We start from the raw sequence: 14,995 nt of genomic DNA, 5'->3' as shown, positions 1-14,995 counted from the left end.
ATTATTTTATTTATAGGTATTTATTTTATATTATTTTATTATTTATTTGGGAATATATACACAAAGTAGAGACTTTTATCGTTATACATATGTATGTACACTCGCGCGCACGCACACACACATATATTCTAGGAAGTTACATTTACGATAAAAGTCTTTACTATTTCAATTTTGCTTATGATTACTTTTGAAAATGAACTACTCAGTTCTATAAAAGCTATGTTCGTGCAGGACAAAAATTATATCGTTAGTTGTAATTTTACATTCAGTGCACATTTCAATCATATATTTCATATTTTTTTAAAATATTGGAATATTCTGTGCGAGCTGTAAGTTATACAATATCTTAAACAATACATCTGATATTTCCTAAAAAGCTTCTGTAGAAGTTCTATGTAATAGAATCTAGATATTCTACAAATGTCATTTAGTCTATACACAATATGACAACCATACACTGATAATGTAAAGTGCTCATTAATAACATTTGAAGATACATGTGGTCTAAAATTCAAAATAAAGAAAAAAATTAAAAAAGATAGCAATTGAAATCAAAACCAAGAAACGAAGGGAACATATTTTCAAAAATTTTCGCTATCATACCCACTAAACGTGAACCAGTGAAAGAAAAGCGAGCAGGAACCAGAGTAAAAGGGAGCGATAGCGATTGCGCGGGCAAGATACAAATTACATTTAAATAGAAGTCGAGGAACGCACGGTATTCGCAATTTAAACGGATACAGAGCGAAAGAGAGATAGAAGAAAACAAGAAAGCACAGAGTGGAACACGCGAGCGAAGAAGAGACATGAAAGGCCGATTCTAAAATACAACGTGAAACAACAACGGATAGAACAGGAAATCAGAGGGGAAATACATCCACTTTTACTCGACGAAAGATCGTAGAGAGTTAGAGAACAGTGGGATCAAGTTCAATATGTGTATTGTAGTTACAAATCCTAATCAAATTCAACATCCAAGCTTCTGTTCATAAGGCGCGGAATAATAAAAGAGTTAATGATTCGTTCAAGCATTTATAAGTTTCAAAACTCTATTTGTGACTATTCTGATATTTAAACAAATTTTTAAGTTTATACGCTTTTAAATTCTTGAATTTTTCAGTTTCCGAATTCACGAGAAACATGAGAATTTCAAATTCGTTATGGTGTAATAATGTTGCACGTATGTTTCATGATTAAATTATCCTATGATAAGGTTATTTGAGTCTATGAGATATATAGAAACGAAAAAAAAAAATAACTAACAAAATTATTTGCTAAGATTAAGAAATATACACACGAATCATGATAATTATAATTGAGGATATTAACATTACTTGTACTAATTTTTCTTCTTAAAATAAGTAGAAGTATGATATATTCTACTGTATATTTCATTGTATCGCATCATTAATAACGTGTTAATTAAAGAAAATAATTAATTAAACAAACAGCAATAACTGTTTTCAAAGGTAGATCGCTTGAAAATTGTTTATAACGAAATTTCACGAATTACAAGCAAATTATTTGGTTTGTACTTATCATTCGAGTCAGCCAACTTCATCCTATTGTTGAAATTTCAAAGAGTTTCGTGTAACACGCATAATATATTCATAAAAATGCGTACGCAGACTATCCAAATGCAATACTTTCGTATATCACTATATTATACTTGCGAAGTACTTGAATCCATCACTAGTGTTAGACGTCTGATGCCACGTATAATCACAGCTTTTAATCTGGAACGACGAAGGGTAGTTTTCGGCGGCGATAGAAGGGCTGCTGCTTCGAAGACGCCCATGGGGTGGTACTCTGTTTCATGGTGAAACGGGGGATACGGTATTTAGCAACGCGCCAGGGGGTTCCCTAAAGTAATAGAGGGGCGGCGAGCGCGCCACGCGTCGCACGTTATTGCCTCCTGCACGTACCACGGTGAACGCGCCACCAGCAACCCTTACCACCTTCGGATTCCTATGATCCAGCGTAGCTTTCGATAGATGCTCCTCGAATAGAGGGCATCGGTCACGTGCGTGATTTTCTGGATTATATCTCATCAGTTGCATGATGATTGGAATAGAGAGGTGGTATAACAGTGAGGAGGGATGGTATAACTAGATAACAGGTGATGTACAGTGGCTCATAAAAGTACAGGTATTTGTACATTTACTAATATAAACAATAAACAGTTTTTATGCTTAGTTATGTCGTGCGTATTATATAAGACATTTTGAAATTTCATTAGCACTATAATGAGTGCGACTGCCATGACTATATTGGCAAAACTTGAATAATAAATACATTATTTTCGAAGTTTTATGTATGCATGTCCCCGTATTATGTGCATTCTGCACATTTGTGTAATTAAAAACCCGCAATCTACTTATATCAAACACATTGCTATATTTCACATATATAAATATCCTATACGTGTGTATGTGTGTTTCTAGGATATTAAATATGAAAGTTCATATTTTCACAGATATAATTAAAAGAACGGATCCTACATATACACAACTGTTTTACTTATTAAATATTATAACAGATACACAATATTTCAGATATTTTTGCATATTATATGCATTTTTGCACTTTCGGCAATATATTCATATCTAAAGTTCCGAAAAAAATGTAATACTCGCGATTCAGTGTTTCCTTTCAGCGAATGAATTTTAATTCTTACAGTGGCTTGGCGCATGGCAACGAAAACTCAAGGCCTCCTGACGAAGGATACCTCTGTCGAAGCGGTTAACGTCACTTTAACCGGGCCAGCAATCTTATACTGAGCCGTTCAAGTTCAACCACCGTGTGGCGGCTGTCTCGTCCAATCAGAAACGATCGACGTGCGTAAACGACCGTGTGTCGTCTTGGAGACGAGCCCTGTACGGAAACTGTACATGCACGGACCGGTATAGCCGAAGGATATCGGTTTACAGGTTGACCGATTGTCTTCAACATTTCTCTTTTAAAAGGCTATCAGACACTTCGATCTTCCAGCTATGTATTTTTATTTTTGGTTTGGTTTGGTTTTGAGAGACTGGTCTCTCGCCTTGAAATTACTCTGTGAATTCCTTTGCTTTGTCTTATATTCCTCTAGAAGCATAAATATGTGGAATTGTTTGTTATTATTAAACGCTGGTATTTATGCAAATTTCATATAAAGTAGTAATTCTTAAAGATCTTGACAGTTTACTAGTGGTTTTCCCTTAATTCTTCTTGATTGTCTTAATATAATCTTGTTCTTATATAACACATTATAGTCCATAATAAAAGTTAATTCCACAAGATTATTATTATTATCGATAGTTCAATGATTAATAGATTGCGAATTCTAGTGCAAATTTATATTCTTACGAATACAAGGGAAGAAATGGAATTCGAACAGAAGTTTATTTCATCTATGAAAAAATTATGATCAGTATATTGCTCGCGAAATGTTATGTATTTCTCCATATTTAATCAGAATATTAGAATCTCCAAATTATTTATGACACTTTCACAGTGACTATTTAATTCTATTATTCCAAACTAGGAATTACCAGTTTTAGAAATCAAAAATTCTGGGAACGGAGCTGCTATAATTTTATCACTTAAAATAATTTATCTGTTAAAAGATTGCTCTTTAGCGTAACTATCCATTTTTGTATTTTTAAATTTCGCGCAAACGTATAAAAATCCGCAGTATAGTGATTAAAAAGGAAGACTCGCGTCTAAAGAAAAAAAAAAGACTTCACCGACAGCTCCTGTAAAAGATCGGCCATGGAAATAAGGGGAACCATAGCTTACGAGATTCAGAAGGAAACGAAGCAGTAGAGAAAGAAAGGATAGCGTACGAAGAAACGCCTGACCAAGGAGATGAAAAAGGGTGAGAGTTAGTGGCGGTTCTCTGAGAAATACATAATGCAGTAGCCGGACGTCTCCAACACCCTGTCCCTGCCACCCTTCACCGACTCTATCTCTGTCTAGAGACCAAGAAGAGAGCCGTGAGAGGATACACAGAGGGGTTGGTGCAGCGAGGAGGGCTGGTAACGCGAGAGGACGAAGGGGTGCATTGATTTACGCGGCCAGGCCAAGCCGAGGGTGTCTCCAAGGCGGACGTACAGGGGCCAACAATTCACTCGCTTCGGCTTCCACCAGCCATCCATTACTTTGCCTCTTCTACCGGCTGAGATCTAACTCTCCCTCCCCTTTGATACCTCCAACCACTGTTGCTGAGTCTTCTTCCTTGGCTCTGCTGGAATTGTTGCGGTCACTTATTGTTAGGTGTGTGTATCGGAATGGACAGATGTGTAGTATTTTGATTGGTGGGTTGGTGTCTTTTGGTGTGATGAAATATGGCCTTTCTGTGCTAAATTATACGTATATGCAGTCTTCTAAAGAATATTGTAAGATCGCGGATTTTTATCCATTTATGAGAAATTTCAAGGTGTAAAAATGTAGAAGATGTACATAATACGTAAAAAGTGAAAAAAAGTACAAGGTGACTTATTATAATATTTAGCCAATAAAATAAACCTTTATCTAGTTTCCATTTAATTACTCGTGTTACTAAAAATGTGAAATTACATAGTACTCGGTAGTCTAATTATAATTAATGCAAAGTTAAAATCTCAAAATTTCAAATTATTAATTAAAAACTTAGAAATCGCTAAATATAGAAGCTCCCAATTGCATCACTGATATTTGACAGAAATCCCTATAACGCGGTAAATATGTGTTCGGAATAAGTTCCAGGAGTCTGTTCATTAAATTTATATCTCTTCCTCTTTTAGAGTATTTAAAAATCCTTGAAAGTCGTAGTTACAAAATTTCATGTGTTTGTAAATCACAATTAAGTCTTTTAGGAATTCGACGTGTTACTTTTCCTTTCAACTATGTTACATTAAATCTTCATTTTTACATATTAAGCGTTAATCTCCATATATTATATGTTTTCATATTACACGTATTTTGAAAATTTCTGCACTTTCAAAATTTCCACGAATGAAATGAAATAGATCTTTACAGTTTATTTTTTACGCTATCAAAAAATTCGTTTCATATTAAACTATTCCAAAATCTTTTGTCATTCTTAAATAAAAATATAAATTTTTATTATCGATTATTTGTATGTAAAAAACGGGCAACTATATAGGAAGAGAATATTGGAAATGGCGCAAGACGTGACCAACATGCTAATAGAGACGATTGGTCGTTGAAACGTTCGTCCAGTTTGCTCAAACACGTGGAAATAGCGTGCAAACACGTCCCCGAGATGGTCCATTCACTGCGGGAGACTATTAATTACAGGAACACGCTCGGTCACCACGGGAAATCGTGCTATCCCTCGATTCAACTCTCTTGCGGTACTCGTGATTTTCCACCCCTGAGTCAGGGAGGCAGAGGGAACAACGATGGTGTAGATATCACATAGTCACCACCTGTGAAAACGCCTCTGGTATCGTTTCGACATCCAATTCCCTCTTTACACAGTTAAATCAATCTAATTGATTCAAGTGGTAATGAGATGTATACGTTAATTCTACTCATTATTAATTCTTATTATTAGAAAAAATTCGTGAATTCGAAGGAGTCTATACTTCTGAGATAATATTGTAATATTTTGAAGAACCTTTGTTATTTATGAAATATTCATATTATAATGATTAAAACTTAGAAAATGTTAATAAAATCGTATTTTTTTTATTAATTTATATTATATCTATTCGTTCCTCTTGTGGATCATAATCCCATTTTCCAAAACTCTTGTTCCTCTTGCTCATCCTTTTCATCTTTCCAAATTATTTATTTCTAAACTATATTTCGTTTATTCGCGTAATAAAAAAATTGGTACTCCTTCTTTGAAAATGCATTTTAAACAGAAGAATTTATCAATACATTTTTCAAATTTTTGAAAGATGTTTTAAATCTCTATTTCTTACTACTTTTTGATCAGAATTCGATATCAAAATAAAATTGTTAACTTTTGATAGCAACGGAGCAGGGATTGAGTTGCAGAAGCAACCTTAACTTTTAGATCGAGTGCTGTACACAGCAACCACTCGTGATTTCGAAGTGTTCATTGGGGGTGAGACATCAACGTCAACTCCCGGAAAGAACGATCGCGGTCAGGCTGACCAGCTCAACGAATGTAATCTCGTTTGACAGTGGTTCTCTCTTATTTTACAAAACTGCTTTCTGTATCAATTATTATTATGTAATTATGCTTTGCAAATCAACGATATTTCGCTCGAATGTTTACTTAAAATTTGCTTACAGTATTTACTTTTGAATTTTATAATAGAGATTTCTTTCATTTTTCTCCTTTGATAAAGTATAGAAGAAATATACCATAGTTGTGTATGTATCTATTTCTTTTCTATGGAAAAAAAATCAGTTTAAGATCTTTTATTGTTTTTAAATATGATACAAAAACTAGAGTTTATAATAATGGAAGCTTAAAGAAGTTCTCCCTATTTTCATTATATCAATACCTATATTTGTTCTACTATTTATATTTTTACTTTTATTATTTTCGCTATTATTTAACGCTTCATTTTTTCGTGTTTTTTTTGAGAAATAAATTGCCAAACAACTACGTATAAATAAAGTCATACATCAGCTAAAAAATTCTTAACACCTAAACAATAATCATAAAACATTTAAATCTCTGCATCTTTAGTTCCACCGAGGTATGCAATTTAATCTATTCAGAGAATAAATATCTATACTACTAAATTCTAATAAAAGAGGAAAGTAAAATAGTAGAGAAACATTTGAAAAAAATTCTTAACAATTTTTTATAAAATTTCTTACATTTTTCGATGTTAATGAGAAAGAAACGCTTGAAACAAAATTGCAAAAAGTTATTTATGAAATATTCTATTCTATAGAATCCTAATAGGAAATAAAACAAAGAGATAAAGAATCTTTCTAAAGTAATTTCCTAAAAAATGTTTAATAAAACATTATACTCTTCCTTTCCATTATCTAATTGTAATAAAAAAAGAGGAAAAAGTGATTTAAAATCAACATTGGAAACTGAATTTCTGAAAAATTCTTTTCTTTTCTACTGTACTGAATTCCAATGAAGGAAAAATAAAATAGCAGAAAATATTTGAAATCAAATTCTTAAGAAATTCTTTTTTTTCCTAATACATATATACAGTTTTACTACAAAAGAAACTAGCAAACAAATATTCGGAAGTAAATTTCTAAAAAAATTCTTTTCCTTTTTATACTATATATTTTGAATAAAAACAATTTTAAAATATAAAAATTCTAAAAAAAACCTAATAAAGTACCTAATAACAAAATACTTTAAATTAAAGTATTTAAAGTATTTAAAGTATTTAAAGTAATTAAAGTATTTTTTTCTTTTCTACCATTCAATTCCAATAAAAATAAAGTAAAAGTTTCTTCCTAAAATCTAAAAATCTAAAAAAATTCTTTTCTAAAGATGTTATTCTTAATATATAACGTATCAATAATTGAATACATAAGTGAAAATCCTGTAAATTTTATAATTTATTCTAAACAAAACAAACAAAAAAAAAGAAAAAAAATGTTTAAAATCAAATTCTTAGAAAATTTTTAATAAAATATTATTCTAAATATTGTTTATATTATAATATGATCGTATATAAAATATTATTAAATGAAATTCCTAAAACTCTATAAACCTGATCGTAATAAAAACACAATAACGAAAGAAACTTTTAAAATGAAATTCCTAAAAAATTTTGTATGAAATATTATTAAATGAGAATCTGAAAAATTTCATAATCTTGATAAGAAAATTTTCACGGCCTAAAAATGAAAACGACCGGACAATTTTCAACCATGGATGGTATACCTTGGAGAATTGGCCGAGAACCACTGATAGTATCCCGGAATCAGTGGTGCGAGTAAACCAATAACGCGTCCGCCACGCCGGGTGCCAGATTCAAATCCAACCGAGGGCTGAAACGGCATTCGACGACGAAACGGATAGCGAAAGCTTCACAGGACATTTCGAATCCGACGCCACGTCCTGCAGCCGTTTCGGGTTTGTCAAATCATTGTCCATTCGATCGTGCACCCGTTCGTTCTCAAAGAGAGAGAATGCCTACCTATTTTATTTTCTCCGTTTTTTTTGTTTCGTTCGTTTCTTTCTCGTTAGTTCGTTTTATTCTACTTCCTAAACAGACCGGAGTAATTGGACGTTTTTTGTGACAGTAACTCGTTTCCCAAAGAATTTTTCAGATTTTTCTGTATCCTTCACTTTTTTATTGGCAGTTTTCAATTTCGTTTAATGAGACTTTAAAGATTAGTTTTGGTAGCTTGATTCTTGCAAGCTATTTCAATTTTATTTGTGATTTCTGAATTTTTCATTGAGAGTTTTCAATTTTGTTTAATGATTTTTTTGTGATTAGGAATGGGCAGTATGGTTTGTATGAGTGATATTTGATTTATTTTTGATTTTTGAGTTTTTATCGAGTTTACAACTTTATTTAATAAAGTTTTTGATACTAAGAGGAGTAATTGCAGTTTACCTTTCGGTTCCTCAAGTTTCTCATAAGAATTGAAAGAAGATATATAATTTCGCAGAATATTACGATCTTGTTTTATGAAAGTAAAGAAAGAATATATTTTAGGTATAGCTTTCTTTCGTCAACTATCGATTTACTTATCATAAAATAATTATATAAAATAGGTATTTGTAAGAAATAGAAAGTTGAAATTTGCTAATTAATGTCACCAGACTCAAACAAAATTTCAAAAAAATCCGCCACATATCTCTTCAAAAAAAGAATACCTAAATCTACTTTAAGCACTTTACAAAAATCCAGAATTCGTTATAAAAAATTAAAAATTAGTCTAATTATATTTAAAAAAGATAACAATTTTATTAAAGTTTCTGCCTCCAAAAGACAATAAATTTTTCTCAAATAGTTTAAGTGAGTCCAAAATTTGTTATTGAAGATTCAAAGCTACTTAACTCTTGCCTTCAGAAGAAGCAATATACCTTTAAGTACTTTACAAAAATCGAAAATTTATTACTACAAATTCAAAATTATTCAAATCATATATTAAAAGTTATGAATTCAATCAATGTTAAAGAAAGGAATAAATCTTTTTCAAACATGATACAAAAATCAAGAATTTGTTATTAGAAATCCAAAGTTATTCCAATAATAGTTAAAAAAAATATAAAAATTTTATTAAATTCTCCGCCTTCAAAAAAGTCTTCAAACATTTGAAACAAATTTAGATTTTATTATTAAAAATTCAAACTAGATTCCCGTCCATTGTCGCGTTCTCTCGAGCAAGCAGGAGTTTTGGATATTCAAGGATATCCCGGCCGTTTTACGGGGGTGTACGAAGCGTATCCAATTTGATGGCATTACAATAACGGGGGTAATGTCTGAGAATAATGAAATTTCCCTCAATCACCGCGACCCGCTTGGAATACGTTCTTCTACCCTCCTACCACTGTTCAACTCCCGTTTTCATCCCCCTTCTTCTCTTGTCTCTGAGCTACGAGCTTCCAACGCGGCGAGGACAAACGAAAGGAACGGAAAGGATAGGAAAGGAGAGGAGAGGAGAGGAAAGAAAAGGAAGGGAAAGAAAAGGAAAGGAATGGAAAGGAAAGGATAGGAGCGGAGAGGAGAGGAGAGGAAAGGATAGGAGCGGAGAGGAGAGGAGAGGAGAGAAGAGGAGAGGAAAGGATACAATGAAAGGCGAGGAAGAAATGTGCAGACGGTTCGAACGATATTGACGTTAGCGAATCGATTTCGTTCGCGTGCTATTTCGCTCCTTATCGAGGCAGAAAACGAAGAGTACTCGCGCGCCGTTTCATTCCCGACGTCGAGGGTTCGAGTTCCGGTTCTTGATTCGCGACGCGATTTTTGTGACGTTCTGGAGAAATAAAGGTTCTCAGAAATTTGACTTTTAGACGAGAAGCAAATTTTAGGTTTCGGAGAAAGAAGAATTTTTGCGGAATTTTGATCGAAGAATTTCTCGTGGAGCTGCAGCGAATTGTGATTTATGGTTTACTAATAAAATATATTTATGCAAATACTATATTATTTTAATATTATTTTCAAATTATACAATTTATATAATATAATTTTCAAATTTTGTTCAAATATATTAAAATTTGGATGAAATTTCCCATCGTAAGATCAAATAAAATATTATCATTTGTATAACTGTCATAAAACGAATGATTTAAAAAGAAATGTCTTTTATTATAAATTTCCTCCATATTTTCTAAATTCTAACTTCCTCAAATAGGTAACAAAATTTGAAACTTCTATAATTACTAACTTATTTATTTTATAATTTAACTGTATCCAAATCAACATTTTTAATTAAATTCCAAAATTGAGTTTTTGTTTGTCCAAAATTTATTTTAAGTTAAAATCACATAAAATAGTAATGGCGTCGCCATTCCAGTTTCTTTAATATTAGTTGCGTTTATCATTAAAATGATACTTAATGGAGCTTCAAATATGCTCTTTTTATTACAAAACAAAGAAAAATTTCATAATCAATAATTCAACTGTTCGATTACAGAATACACTTATTTATCATAAACCTATATGTTCATCCTTTTTGAATAAGTTCCTCAATTTTAAGCTTACTCCTCAACGTTTCTAATGTTAAATTAAATTATCATCTTTACTACAGCTAGTGTGAAAGAAAGTAAAGCACTTCCATTACTTAATAATTTCCAAATCCTATACTTTGTAAAATTTAAATTGGTAGCATGAAACCTAAGAGATCTACAGGTATTATCATTACCGTAAATGCTATTCGAAAAGACAATTATTTCACAAATCGCAATCTTAATCTCAAATATTCAAACGTACCTGCAATTTTAAAATCCTAAGGAACTTAAAAAATCTGAAGCAACTAAATCATCGTTTTCGTTGGAGCCGTCCCGTCGCGAAGAGAAATTGCTTCTATCGCGAATTTCCTTTTATTTCTCGATCCGCTCGATCTACTAACTCCACTCCCTTTCCTTCCAACATTTTCCAACGCGACGACGTCGACGCAATAATTCTCGAGCGAACTGTACATAATGGAATATTACACGGGCCATTAAAGAAACGTTAATCTTGGCCACAACAAGTTCAGAAGCGCTTACAGGATGCTCAAACGCGGCCGGGATTATACTTTGTACACCAGCTTTGATTCTCCATCGCCCTGGAGGCTGTTTCGCTCTCTCTTTCTCTCTTTCGTTATATTCGACCCTCCGTCCGCGTAATTTGTTAAAGCGCTAAATTCCGCGATCATCCCGCCCCGTGTCGGAACACAAGCTTCTGCTGGAACTTACGCTACCCGTTTAGGTTAATTGACTGCTCGTTTTAATTCCTCCGACTGTCGGTGTTTTGCGATTTGGGAACAGCGGAATTGAATTCTTGGTGTTTCATTAGATGCTTGTGTAAATCTGGTGTGGAGATACGGTTTATATGTTTGCGTGTTTCGCGTGAAAAATACATGTAAAGTATTGGTTCTTTTTTACTAGAGATCTTTATTTCACTTGTATCTGTAGTCTACAAAAAATATTTGAATATTATTGCATTTTTGTAGCATTTATATACTAATTAACTAAGTATATTAAAAACTATACGAATTATTATTTATTATTATTTGACAAGCATTAGAATCTAAGTATAAATTCATTTCATCCACTTAATATCATTAAATGTATAATAGGCGCTATGCTTTGAATATTTTATATATTTTTGCATACCGTATATATTCTGTACATTTTCATGCATAAATGAATAAGTACCCGCGGTCTATTAATAATAATGTTTTAAAATAATACCAAATAAAAGCTCTAAAGTAAACATTTTCTATTAATTGCGCACCGGTCAAGTAAATATATTTATATCTCTTATTTCTTACTTTTATCTTTTTTACTTTTATAAAATTCTTGCAAATGTTTCGAATTCCAAAAGCAATGAACGCGATCGCTCACTAAATCAAATTATGTAACGCTTTAGCAATTGCAAAGTATAATAAAACATATAATAAATAATACTATTAGTACTTTACGTAATCACAGCTTGACATGTTGTAAGAATTTCAAAATATTGCATATTTTTTCAGTTATAGTAATTCTTCTACGGGTAACTTCATATAAAATATATACAAGAATTTCTGCCGACGGTTAAGTGATGAGTTAAATATTGTGATAATATAATATATAATATAACGCAATATTTTTAGACACTCTTCATAGTATTTACCTCACAGTTTTAACAAAAAGCATTTCGTTTTCAATTCTTAGCTCATAAACTTAAAAAAAAGGATCGAATAAAAAAAGCATCTCATCCCGGTGTTATTCCCTTTTCTTCGAGAATTCTTACTCGAGCATCTTGCCGGAAATACGTACACTTCGGAACCATTACCAAGGCGCGATGGAGAGAAAGACAAAGAAGAAAGAGTAGTCAGCAGAGAAGAAGAGCGGTGAGAGGAAAAGAGAATTTAGCGACCCTCTTTCGTTTTTTACCCTGAGCAAGAGTCGAGAGCCCCTTAGCCACCGTTTATTGGACGCATGCAAATATCCATGGCAACGAGGGACCACCATGAGAAGCAACCCCCTCGTCGCGAGCTTTCTTCGTATTAGTGGGTGGAGTGCGAGTCTTCGAGATATCACGAAGAAAAGGGGAGGACCTTTGGGAAAAATTTTCTTTTGATCCGCTGCGCTGTTCCTACCACCGCCAGCGATTTCTTAATTGATTCCTTTGTCTCGCGAAATCCACCTCCTCCACTTTAGGGAAATGAACGATTCCCAGATCGTTTGGACCAGTTTAATAAGAATGTTTATTAGAAAATTTTTGGAATTACATTTAACAGTTTAACAGTGTTGCGCTAATCATCGTTATTACACGAACACTGTTTGATACTTTCAAGAGTTAAATGTGACAGTGTTATCCGAGCTGTGAAAATCTCAAGATCCTCATGCTTTGGAGTTGTCTGTAATTAGTCAATTGTGAATGTATGCATTTTTGAGAATTCAAGGGTGTAGCATTCCACACAGTATATATAATGTGTAAAACTGTGTAAATCGTTCAAGGTAGAGTACTTATTATAATATGTAGTAGATGAACGAAATTTTTACTTAGATTCAATTTTTTTAGTTATGTTCATTCAAATATAAAAATGTATAAACATCCGCCGTAGTAATTAATATAACGAAGAAAATTCTTAAAAACTGGATATGGTATAGATATAGTAAGATATAACATGTTTAGTTTTAATTCCTTCAGTACCGTCTATTTTAATTTGCGAAGATAACCGTTTCTTATTAGATATTAATGACTTTTGTAAAGAAGACATAACATCCTAAGATTCAGTTAAAATGAGCTAAAACTAGTGAATGCATGTGCAATGTATAGCTATATTTATTTTACTTTTATATAATACCATTTTTCTCCTATATTGAATTTTCAATGAACAATCATTGTTGTAGAATATTTTTGTACAATTGCCATCTGATATTTAAAAGAATGATATTTTGCAATATTCTAGAACGAGAATGATCCTATAGGTATATGCCAGAAATTGTAAAAGATCCTTAAGGAACGCAAATATGTAAATGACAAATACAAAAGTGAATAGGTACTTCTTAAGTATAAAAAGATTGTATAATAAAATTCTTGTAAATACTTTCTACAATGTTTCGCCACGCATTCTAAATCACCATCTTATACAAGTATCCCTTAAATATAAAATATTATAGCAAAAACGTTAGATCTATGAATTTTGCCATCACATTAAGACACATATTGTTAAAACAACAAAATTTATTCACTTTTACCATTATTAAGAAACAAGAAGGAAAAATACAAAATGCAATGTGCTAGAAAAATTATATACATCCTCTGTTATACCTATATAAAAGTAGTACGCTTAATATTGTATTGAGATCTTGCAGATCCTACACAAGTATCAATAATATTCTGCTATATAAAGCTAATAATGCATCATGTAATTATATCCCAATATTTTTAAGCGTTATATTTTTTAATCTTTCCCATTTCTCTTCGAAATATATTGTAACAATAATATGTGTGTATGTTAATACGTAATTATAAATAATCTTGTGACAAAGTATGTTTTTAGTTCTTTTGGTAAGTCAGATATATATAGTTTGATAAGTGTATGTATACTTTCGTGATTGACTGTACATTCCTAACAACTTGAACCATAGTTACTTGATACTTGTGAACGATGGAGTATCGAGGTTTTTTTAATTCATCATTCAATTGTACCATACTAATCACATAACAAGATTATATACTTGTCTTGTGATAGCAGCTTCAAATGGGATGACAACGATGGAATTCATGTCGTTCTCTTTATACAGGGATTTCATCGGTTGGCATAAACACACTCCCACAGTCACCTCGCAGAAAACTGATTTCCACCCTCCCCCCGTTCCACTCGCTTCCCAGCCCTTCGACTATCTATGCAAATGCGTTTCTGTTTTGTGTGCGTGCAGAAAGCCCCGTTGACAATACGCTTGCGCGCTTACGACCTCTACCCTACAAAAGTCAAGCTCTATTACGCGTGTTTTGCGACATGCTTTATAAACTGTCGTCCTTGTTACCGTGGAAAGCATCATTGGACCCAAAGCTCCCTCTTTTTGCGCCCGTTTCATTTAATGTTCCGTTAACGTAAGCGCGTAAACCTCGCGTTTCCTGCTGTAATGGCTTCTGATGACTCATCGGAATTTTGTTAAATACTGTCCATTTGTCATGTTGTTTTTAACGCTAGAATTATCAGACTAGTGGAAATTATCGGTTTGTATTTTTTTATAGAAATATTATAAGTAGATATACGACAGGGTATTTTTGGAAATTTGAATGATTTTTTACATACCCCAGCTCATAAATATACAGGATTAGTCAAAATTCAGAATGAGATTTGAGGAGTTAATAACTTTTGTGTCAGCGATATTACATAAAATAAATGCCTAACGTGTGGAAATTTGTCCGACTAGATACTAAAGAGAATTTTT

General features: G+C 32.4%; 1 protein-coding gene across 3 annotated transcripts in view; it reads right to left on the bottom strand.

Annotated features, from left to right (window-relative positions):
* LOC132910093 (paired box protein Pax-6-like) overlaps positions 1-14,995 on the bottom strand; it is a 147,868-nt gene that overhangs the window by 85,775 nt on the left and 47,098 nt on the right. The gene's annotated exons all lie outside the window — the stretch shown is intronic.

Source organism: Bombus pascuorum, chromosome 8 (assembly GCF_905332965.1).
Source record: "Bombus pascuorum chromosome 8, iyBomPasc1.1, whole genome shotgun sequence".
NCBI lineage: Eukaryota > Metazoa > Arthropoda > Insecta > Hymenoptera > Apidae > Bombus > Bombus pascuorum.
This window is presented reverse-complemented; position numbering and strand designations above follow the sequence as displayed.